Here is an 11,553-nt window from a genome sequence, read left to right on the forward strand (position 1 = left end):
ATGCCTGAAATTCCAGAACGGAAAAGGCCGAAGTAAGATTGAGAGTTCGAGGCTAGCCTGGACAAGTATAGTAAGTTCTAGGCCAGACTCAACTACAGAGTAAGGCTGTCTTTTTTTTTTTTTTTTTTTTTTTTTTTTTTAAGTTTTTCTATTGGACAACAACCTGAAATTTAACATGTAACATTGTATCTGGGCTATAATCACAGGATATAGCAAAGTCACACTAGATTCTTTGTTCTAGATATGAAATCGCCCCTGGCAAGCCTGCTCAACCAGGCTAACCCACATTGAGAAGGAAGGTATGCAGTCACTCTGTTTTCCCGTTTTGGGTTAGTTTTCTTTACAGCGCTGAGACTGCAGGAAAGCGGAGGTGATAGTCTCTGGGTGTATGCTGGAGAGGAGAGGGGAAGCCAGACGAGGTTCAAGAAATGGGGTATAAAGGAGAAGCGGAGGCCAGATGTAGTCCAGGGAGGAAGGAAACAGGAGGAACAAGATTCTGTGTGGGAGAAGCTGAAGTGTCGCAGTCCTGAGAGTTCCCAGAGCCTCGGGTGTGGTTAAGCTGTGGTTTTCCACCTAGGGAGCTATGCACTGTCCACACATGGCTGCTGGCTTCTGCCACTTGAGTCATTTGCAATGATTGGAGAAGCAGAGCCATGGTGAGCAGAGACTGGAGGACTTGTCAGATTATGTAGCATCACAGCACTAGGGGAGCTGCTGGAAAATGAGAGGTGGTGTTTCTGTTTAGCCTGAAGTCACGGTAGCCAAGACAGTCAGACACGGATGCGAGCAAGGCCATATGGGAGTTCACGGGGACAACCAGATGAGGACTGATTCAAGGCCAGCTCTGATTCTGGTTCCCTCAGAACCTGCTGCTGGAGGTGTCTTGCAGTAGATGCAGACCTCCTTCGGCTAGTATGTGCTTGGCCCAGACCTTGGAAAGGTGGAGGAGCTGTGGGCCTGGTGTTGTCACATTCTTACAGGGCAGGGTCACATCCCAGGAGCAAGGTTCATGTGTAGCCCTGGGACCTACTGCCTATAGCTTACCTTCAGAGCATTCAAAAGTCTGGTTATTACTTCACTTGTGTCTTCCAAACACCACAGGATGACACTAACTAACTTAGCATATACAGGGATGGAGTTCTGGGACACTTTGTTGCCACTTAGCTCAGTTAACCTAGCAGAGAGTTACTCTATCCCCTCCACACGAACCAGTGCTTAGAAACAGATACTGCACACAGGACTTAAAAACTTGCTGGGAGCCAGGCAGTGGTGGCACATGCCTTTAATCCCAGCACTTAGGAGGCAGAGGCAGGCGGATTTCTGAGTTCGAGGCCAGCCTGGTCTACAGAGTGAGTTCCAGGACAGCCAGGACTACACAGAGAAACCGTGTCTCGAAAAACCAAAAAAAAAAAAAAAAAAGAAAAAAAAAAAAAAACTTGCTGGGAGTTTTATCAAAAGTACTTTGGGCTGGAGAGATTGCTCAGGAGTTAAGAGCAAGTATTGTTCTTGCAGAGGACTCCAGTTTGGTTCCTAGCACTCGTGATGGGTGATGCCCTTTCACTAAACTACAAGAGTAACTGCTCTCGTGTGTGTGTGTGTGTGCCCGTGTGTGTGTGTGTGCACGTGCCACCAATTAAAAAGTAAATATTTTTTAAAAGATTTATTTATTATATATACACGAGTACACTATAGCTGTTACAGATGGTTGTGAGTCACCATGTGGGTGCTGGGAATTGAACTCAGGACCTCTGGAAGAGCAGTCAGTGCTCTTAACCACTGAGCCATCTCTCCAGCCCTAAATATATATATATATATATATATATATATATATATATATATATATATATATATATTTAGAGTACCTTCAAGTTGGGTTTGGTACACACCTGTGCTTCCCACACTCTGGAAGCTAAAGCGAGAGTCAAACATTCAAAGCGAGCCTGAGCCACACGATCAGACTCTATCTCAACAAAACAAATAAAAAGCATTAAAAAAAAAAAATCAAGGCTGTGTTGGTACATGCCTCCTGGGGAGGCAGAGGCAAGAGGATCTCTATGAGTCCAAAGCCAACCTGGTTACACAGTGAGCTCCAGAACACCAGGGCTACCTACACAGCAAGATCCTGTCTCAAAGGAAACAATAACAGTAACAATCAATCAATCAATCAAGGTGACGGGGTAATAAATAACTGGGAGAGCAAGAACTGCATTGTGTAGGTCTTGTGTTTGTTCAGCTTCCTTCTGAGGGAGGTGATCGGGTACGGGACCGTTTGTATAGAACCTAGGGCCTTGCATATATTAGAGAAGTGTTCTTGTTTTGGGGATAGGGTATCATGTAACACAAGATGGCCTTGACTCATGTAACACAAGATGGCCTTGAACTTGCAGTGATCTTTCTGCCTCACTGACCCAAGTACTGGGGTTGTAGGCATGAACCACACCCAGCTTCATTGTTTTGTTTTGAGATGAGGTCTCACCGTGTGGCCCTAACTGTCCTAGAATTCATTTATTTTTAGACAGGGCTGAACTTGAACTCACAGAGATCTGCCTGCTTCTGCCTCTCAAGTGCAAGGCAGGACTAAAGGCGTGAGCAACCATGTCTGGCTCAGGTGAGTCATTTAAAAAAATTACATCTATTTTGTGTGTATAAGTGTTTTGCCTACATGTATGTCTTTGTACACAGTGTCTACAGAGGTCAGAAGTCTTCAGATCCCTGGGTATTGGAGCTGTGGATAGTTGTTAAGCTACCTTGTATGTGCTATGAATTAAACTCAGGTCTTCTAGAAGAATAGCCATCACTCAAACTCCGAGCTATCTTTGCAGTCCCCCAGGCTGGTCATGGATAAGAACTGGCTGTGTGTGTGTAATGCTGACAGGTGTGTTAGACGTGCTAGGAGTATGGAAAGACTTTACCCCTTCAAGATGGGTCTCTAGCAGCCAGAGGAGAACACAGGGCAGCCAGAGCAGAGTCAAGCTGAAGGCAAATCTCTGAAGAAGAAGAAAGGCCAAGAGGCTAGAGAGATGGCTCAGAACATTTAGGACCCAAGTTCAGATCCCAGCACCTCCATAGTGGCTGACAACCATACTTTACTCCAGTTCCAGGGGATCCCAGGCTCTCTCTGACTCCAACCAGCACCAAACATGCAAGCAGTACACACACACACGCACACGCACACGCACACGCACACGCACACGCACACGCACACGCACACGCACCAAACACTCATCTCCATAAACAAATCTAAAAAGCAAATGACAAAGCAGATTAAACACAACACTGAATTGTAGAAGTGAGATTTCATTCCTTTTCTGAAAAAATTAGATTCACAGTCTGCTCAACAGATTATTTATAAATTCCATCTATTTGTAAATGTGGGCCTGTATGTTAAGACAGTCACAAATACACTACATAATGGAAATCATATTTGTGAAGTCAGAGGCAGTAGAGTGCGGGGTCTCTGAGTGAACGCAGGCCGATTCGTTAATATTCATTCACACTGTTTCTGTCTGACTCTGCCTCACTGTCTGTCTCTGCTGGGGCGGGGTCCTGATTCTCCCGCCAGTCTGCAACTGTCTTCTAGAGAGGCATCATAATTCTGTTTGCATTTTCCTAAACAACATTAAATAGCAGAAGTAAGCCCTTTCCCAAGTTTGTCCGTTGGCGACAGTCATTTGTCAGAGGGCAGTTTTCTCCAAATACGCATATACTTAACGGGGAAGGGGGGAGGGGGAGGAAGAAGGGAACAAAGTTAACGCAGATCTGTCCAGAAGGAGGAGGCAACACCCAAAAGGAGGAACAAGCCTCCCTCTCCTCTAGGTTAGGCTGAGATGGTCAGGTGTCTCGGCTCCTTTGGCAGCTCGGGTTAATTTTTAATATTCTTTGGGTAAGGTAAAAGAGGAAGACAGGAGTGCCGGCAACGGTAACAACCGATCCCGCCCGGTCTAGTGTCTACAGCTCGCGCTCTTTGTTCCCGAGTCTCCTCCCCTCTTCTTTGTCTGGGAGGAAGGCCGGAGAATGATCACGTGGCAGGAGGGGGCGGAGCTCCTGGCGATTCCTGGGCTCTGAGTTGGGTACCAGGATGAGAGTGTCTGGCGGCTGCATTTCTTGTCATTTCCCCTTTGTCTTGGTTACTTTGTACTTGGTTACTATGTGACCGCAGCCCTGGGGTGGTTTTTTTTTTTTTTTTTTCCCCTCTAACTCCAAACGCCAGTTCCTTAGATATCCCTGTTTTAAGATCAGTGGAAAATTTTTTTTTTTTTTTTTTTTTTTTGGTTTTTCGAGACAGGGTTTCTCTGTATAGCCCTGGCTGTCCTGGAACTCACTCTGTAGACCAGGCTGGCCTTGAACTCAGAAATCCGCCTGCCTCTGCCTCCCAAGTGCTGGGATTAAAGGTGTGCGCCACCACCGCCCGGCTGGAAACTTTTTAAAAAGCAGAGCTAAGCTAATAAATTCTTACTTGAAAGCGGCTTTGTCCCAGTTCTTTGTAAAGCTTGCACCCGTGCCTTGTAATTCCCAGATGTTAAAAGAGCGAGCATTGTTTAGGAATATTTTAGGAAATGCCCCAATCCAGTGCTTGTAGCATTCCCTTCTTTCTACATCGACTTGTGCTTTTTTCTTTTCTTTTTCCTGAGGCTGGAATTCACTCTGTAGCCTGCAGAGTGCTGGGGTGGATTCTGGGCAAGAGCCACCGCCCTGGCCTGACTATTTCATTAAGGCCGGAGGTGGTGACATGGCTCAGGGCATTCTGGCAGGTGCTACCAAGTCTGACAACCTGAACCTGAGTTAGAAACCCAGAAGCCGAATGGTGGACGGTGAGAACTGGCTCCTGTACGTTGTCCTGTGACTTCCACACTAGTGACAGGGCACAGGCTGAGAGTAGGTCGCGGCTAGTGGTTATTTTTAAGCCTGGAAGAATTAAGTGTCTGTAATATGCTCAGCTTCAAATATGTGCCAGGGCAGTGGTGGCACATGCCTTTAATCCCAGCACTTAGGAGGCAGAGGCAGGCGGATTTCTGAGTTTGAGGCCAGCCTGGTCTACAGAGTGAGTTCCAGGATAGCCAGGGCTACACAGAGAAACCCTGTCTCAAACCAACCAACCAACCAGCCAACCAACCAAAGTCAAATATGCACTTGGGGATTGGCAGAGAGAGAGGACTCATGTTTAGAACACCCATCTTTGGCATAGGCCAGAGGGAGGTCTTAACACTTGGTAAAATATTCAAAATGTACATCCCAGACCTTGAACATGGCAAATCAGGCAGCCTAAGTGTAAAATTTCCCCTGTTTAACATATAGTACAACCTGGGAAAGATAGTTTCGGGCTGGAGAGATGGCTGAGCAGTTAAGAACACTGGCTGCTCTTCCAGGGCGCCTGGATTTAGTCTCCAGCACCGACTCCAGCTCACAACCCTCTGTGATTTGAGTTGCAGGACATCTGTTGACCTCTTCTCTCCCTGCAGGCACCTCTATGCCAAGTAGTGTGCTGATAATTTATGCAAGTGAAACACCTATATGCATAGTATAACTTTTAAAAAGTAGATGGTACAAAGCCAGGTGAATGTTGTATTCTAAAGAGAACTAGAATGGTGAGCTTTCTTACTGTGTTGTTAGGAGTAGGACGTGGTGGCACATGCTTGTCACCACAGCACTGGCCAGGTGGAGGCAGAAGAATCAAGAGTCAGCCTGACAGCCTACCAAAAATCTAACCAAACCAACTCAGGACAAGACTACCCTCATAACCCCTGTACTTCCGTCTGTGTTAATAACCTCTTCCAACTCTACTTCACTGAAAAACATTCTTTCCCATCCCCTTGGGGGGTATAGCTTAGTGGTTGGTGTTTGCCTAGTGTGTAAGAAGTCCTGGGTTCATCTCCATCACTGCAAAAATCAATCAATAAACAAACCAATCAATTGGGGTTTAGTCTGTGTAGGTGTGGTGGGTGGCAGAGTTGTATAAGAAAGGGGATGGAAAATTCTAGACTGGCTAGGCTTTGGGAGCTTGTAACAGGCCATGGCTGGGCCCAGGCTCACCATTGGGTTGGTTTATTGCCTTTTTTTTTTTTTTTTTTTTTTTTTTTTTTTTTAGGTAGGCTCTCCATGAAGCCCAGACTAGCCTAGAACTCAACGGACTCCAGCTGAGGATGACCTTTAACCCTTCCCTCCCCCTCCCCCTTGTGCTGGGATGACAGGCCTGCAGCACCTGCCAGGCATAGCTGTGGATGCTGGTGCACTTTTCAGTAGACCTCCTTTTCTTTCCTTCTACTTTGCTCGCATTCCCAGGAACAAACTCACCGTGGGGACTTCCGTGTAGGACTGCATGTGTATCTTAGGGTATTTTCCCCTGACTACCACCTACTACATCTTTTCTGTACACATTTGTTTATTTATATGTGTATGTAGGGGGGTATGTGAGTACCACAGCATGTATGTAGAGGTCAGAGGTCAGTCTGTGGAGTTAGTTCTTTCCCTCTACCATGTGGATTCTAGGGATGGAATTGAGGTCATGTCAGCCTGGTGTCAAGTGCTTTTATTTCTGAGTCATTCTGCTAGCCTTATGTTTTCTTTGTGACTGAAATGTCTCTATACATCCCCAGATGTCCCTCCATTGAGAAGTCATGCCTCAGACTCCTTCTCCGGGAATTCTCTACGCTGGGTAGCTGTGTGATCGGCATTGGTCAGGACAGAACAAGGGACTGACACCAGCTTCTGTGGAGCCCGGCTCTGCTTCCTTGCAATTCTATGACTTGGGAAAACGGGGTCTCCTTTGGGGCCCCAGCCTGCAGACTCTACAGAGAGTCTGCTCTGTGCTCGCTCTAGCTACGCTCCTTCTCTTGGGGGCATTTGACAGGACCACGCCTACTGCAGTCTACACCCTTTCTCTAGACCATCTTCTAGACACAAGAGCTCCTCACATGCACCAAAGAATCAAGTCTGTTTTCAGGGCTTTCATGGCCTTCTCTTTGTGTTACCACTCTTGATTGTGGGCTATGCCTCAAGGAAGGCCCAAATGGGGTCACTAGGTGCTAGTGTTTGTTGTTACTGCTCTTTTGGTGGTGTGATGGAGCATAAACGTGCTAGGCATATTCTGACAGTGTTAGACAAAGGCCTGTCCCTCACCCTAAGCCATCTAACAAATGTAGTTGAGGGGGCTGGAGAGATGGCTCAGCGGTTAAAAACACTGGCTGCTCTTCCAGAGGGTCTGGATTCCATTCCCAGCACCTACATAATAGCTAACAGCTACCTGCAATTCTAATTCTAGGGGATCCCACACCCTCTTTTGGCCTCTGAGGATGCCTCACACATGGGCTGTACAGACATACATGCAGGCACTATACCAATAGATATAAAATAAATCTTTTATTTTAAAAGAATGTGTTTGAGAAGAGACTATCAGCAGGTCCACATCTTCTATGTACATTTCATGTTGTTTTTCTCAACTGTGAAAAAGTGAGTTCTGTCCCCAAGTGGATGCCAGAGGATCAAGAGTCTGAAAACCCTCTGTGCATGCCAAGAATGGAGGGCTTTGTTTGTCCCCACCCAGGAGAGAGCACTAGTCTATTATCAGTGAAACACTCCTGGGGAAAACTCAAACATTCCTGATAGGTGTTTGTCTCTATATGACACACAATGCTGCCTTCTCAGTGCCGAGGACTCTGGCCAGACATTGCTTGTGAGACATCGCCCCCACCGCAAAGTGGCCCGATACTCTCCCCAGATACTCTCCCCAGATGGAATGAATCACTCTCTTGATTTTGAACCCTCACAGCCTGTTACTCACATAGTGGCTAATTTCTGACCTATGACACCTTGCACAGGTGTAGTGTAGAAATGGTCCCTCCTGGGCAAGGCAGAAGGTGGCTGACTCATCTGGCTTTCCCAGGAGAGCAAGACCAGCCTCAGGAGGCTGCTGCTCAGCACCCTTCACTGAATCAATTACTTTTAAAATTCAGTCTCTTAGGGATTAAGTTACTGAGGTCTGTGAGGAAACTAGTCCAACCAGTTGCACCCTGCAAGCTTTTTCCTTGGTTAATGCCTGAGTCAATCGTTTTGTCAACATGTCTGCCAGCCCCTCATGTCATGTGACTATAACCTGGCAAAGACTGGGAACATTTGGAAAAAAATTTTTAAAAAAAAAATATTTTATTAGGGCTGGAGAGATGGCTCAGTGGTTAAGAGCACTGACTGCTCTTCCAGAGGTCCTGAGTTCAATTCCCAGCAACCACACGGTGGCTCACAACCATTTGTAATAGGATCCAATGCCCTCTTCTGGTGTGTCAGAAGACAGCAACAGTGTACTCATATACATAAAATAAATAAATCTTAAAAAAAATATATTTTATTAGTATATGTTAATTACAATGGTTGCATTATGACATTTTTATAGATACATAAAAAGTATTTTGATTATATTCATTCTCCATCGAGCTCTCTTCTTGCCCTCCTGTGGTAGCCGGTCCCTTTCCTTGTTCTAGCTAATCACTGTGGTGGTGTGTGTCCCCCAGTGCTCAATGAGCTCCGTCTGGGTCACTTACAGGAGCATGGATGACAGCTTATTTACCTGAGTATGGCCACCTTATGGCTACATCACTAAAGAAAATCTCTCTTCCAGCAACCTACAGCTCCTCAGGGTGGGTGGCAGCCACCTGAGCTTCTCCCTGCTCCACCACAGGGTGCCGATGGTGGGCTGTGGCCTGTGACCTGGAAACTGAGCTCTACAGCAGTCCCCTCATGCTTCAGCTCCTGTGTTTTTTCAGTTTGCTCTTTAACAAGTTACCTTGGAGGGGTTACATAGACATCTTGTTTGTGGTCTCTGCAGTTACAGCTTCCTACTGCAAATAGAGGCTGGTTTTGCTTTTTGTTTTTGTAGATCTGGATGGCTTTAGACTCACAGAGATCTACCTGCTTCTGCCTCCCGAGTGCTGGGATTAAAGGTGTGTGCCACACAGATGCGGATGCTTGGATGCTCGAAGCCAACCCATCGGACTGAGCAGGGGATTCCAATGGAGGAGTTAGAGAAACGACTTCAGGAGCTGAAGTGGTTTGCAACCCCATAGGAAGAACAACATTATCAACCAACCAGACCCTCCCAGAGCTCCCAGGGACTAATCCACTAACCAAAGAATACACATGGAGATCCTTGGCTCCAGCTGCATATGTAGCAGAGGATGGCCTTGTCTGGGCATCAATGGGAGGAGAGGCCTGTGAAGGCTGGATGCCCCAGCATAGGGGAATGCTAGGGTAGTGAGGTGAGAGTAAGTGGGTGTTTGGGGGAGCACCCTCAGAGAAGCAGGGGGCTAGGGGTGGGATGGGTTTTTGGAGGGGAAACCAGGAAGGAGGATAACATATGAAATGTAAATAAATAAAATAACCAATAAAAATGTTTAAAAATCAGTAAGTAAATACAGTTTTTTTTAAAAAGCTGACAGTAGGACTAACCCATGGGGATAGACATCATTATTTGGAAGATGCTTTGACTGGCACATCATGCCCATTTAGCAAAACATGTGAAGCTTTTCCACTAGAGGGTATGACCCCACAGCCATAGGCTTTTGACCTGGTTTACAATATTAGATGTAAATTCCCTCTGTGGAGTTGGCCTGGATTCCAGTTAGAAAGCAGTTGGTTTCTCCAATAAGCAGATTTGCTGCCCTTGCAGCAGTGAGCAAATTCTATGCCAGGCCTGGCATAGAATGGACTCTGCTGATTGTGCAGCACTAAACAGAATATACGAAAGGGCACTGGTGATAAGACTGGGTACTCACATGCCTTTATTCCCAACACTCAGGAAGATCCCCATGTGTTCAAGGCCAGGTAGTGTACATAGTAAGAGTATTGATCATTAAGAAGGAGGAAATGCCGGGCAGTGGGTGGCACACCCCTTTACTCCTTTTCTTCTGGAGGCCGAGGCAGGAAGATCTAAGAGTTCAAGGTCAGTCTGGTCTACAGAGTGAGTTCCAGGAGCAAGGGCTAAAGGAGAAACTTGTCTCCAAAAAAAACCCGTAAAAATTAATTAACAATAGGAATTTTCTCTCTTATGGTTCAGAAGGCCAGAAGCCCATGCCTTTTTCTTGGCTTGTCGGTCATCATATGACATTTCCCTATATGTCTTCTGTATATCCAAACTTCCTTCCATTTTTAAAAAATTATTTATTTATTTTTATTTTATGTATATTGGTATTTTGCCTGGATGTATGTTTGTGTGAGGGTGTCAGGTCCCCTGGAACTGGAATTACAGACAGTTGTGAGCTGGCATGTGGGTGCTAGGGATTGAACTCAGGTCCTTTGGTTAGGAACAGGCAGTGCTCTCAACTGCTGAGTCATTGCTCTAGCTCCTCTTCCATTTTTTTAAAAAAACATTTTTAAATATGCATTGGCATTTTTTTCTGCATGTATGTCTGTGTGAGAGTGTCCGATCTTGGAGTTACACACAGTTGTGAGCTGTCGTGTGGTTGCTGGGAACTGAATCCAGGTCCTCTGGAAGACCAGCCAGCACTCTTAGCTATGGAGACAGCTCTCCAGCGCTCTCTGTTTATTACCCCTGTTAAAACTCTTTGCAGCAATGCTGCAAATTGAAGCAAGGACAATGTGTATCTCAGGCTAACACCGAGTGAGTCCCCTCAACTCTCTAAACATTTGTTTAAAAGGAAGGTGAATTTTCAGGGTTCCCTGGCCCTCTCTGTACCTCTCCCCAGTGCAGCCACATTGAACAAAACTCCTTTTTTCTGATTTTCATGCTAAAAAAAAATTGTTGTGCTTGCTTCAGCAGCACTTAGAGTAAAATTGAAATAATACACAGATTATCATGGCCCCTGCACAAGGATGACACACAAATTTGTGAAGAGTTCCATATTTTTTTTTTAAATTGTTGTGGTAATTTCTTAAGCCCATATTAAAAAAACCACACAACTCAGTTGCAGTATTTTTAAGCTGCATGCCTACATTGGGCAGATCTATCACTACCCTACTTACTCTATTCCCCGCCTAGGATAGCCCTTGCTACTTGCGGCTTCTCCAGGCCACTTCTGCTCTGTCTTCCTTCCACCTCCTCTTCCTCTGTTCTTCCACCAACCTCCTGTTCTACCTTTTCCTTCCCCTGCCCAATCATCAGATGGAGCCTTTATTTGACCAGTCAGAATGGGGAGAAGGTTCAGTGAGATCACCTGAGCACATGATCTAACCCTTTTGAGGAAGCAGAAGTAACATTAAAATACAAACAGCACTAGGGCAAACCACCACACAAAACTACAAAGAAAAACTTTTCTTTTTTAGATGTGTGTGTGTGTGTGTGTGTGTGTGTGTGTGTGTAGGTCAGAGGACAACTTATGCCAGTCACTTCTCTCCATCTACCATGTGGGGTTCAAGGATCACACATGGCTTAACAGCAAGAGCCATCCTGTCAGTCCCTGGTTGCCTTTCGGCCTCCATATTATTAATAAGTACGATGAAGTCTCACTATTTGCTCCGGTTTGGTGTGAACTCCTTCTTCATTCAGGTGACCCTCCAGCCCCAGACTCCCTGGTAGACAGGAAAACAGGTATTTTCCTTGTTTTTCTA

General features: G+C 45.8%; 1 non-coding gene across 1 annotated transcript; it reads left to right on the forward strand.

Annotated features, from left to right (window-relative positions):
* Window positions 1–10,749: 10,749 nt before the first annotated feature.
* On the forward strand, window positions 10,750–10,853 carry LOC117717455 (U6 spliceosomal RNA). Its single transcript, XR_004607935.1, has one exon. It is a non-coding gene; the product is annotated as a U6 spliceosomal RNA (small nuclear RNA).
* The last annotated feature ends 700 nt before the right edge of the window (window positions 10,854–11,553 follow it).

Source organism: Arvicanthis niloticus, chromosome 11, assembly GCF_011762505.2.
Source record: "Arvicanthis niloticus isolate mArvNil1 chromosome 11, mArvNil1.pat.X, whole genome shotgun sequence".
Classification (NCBI taxonomy): domain Eukaryota; kingdom Metazoa; phylum Chordata; class Mammalia; order Rodentia; family Muridae; genus Arvicanthis; species Arvicanthis niloticus.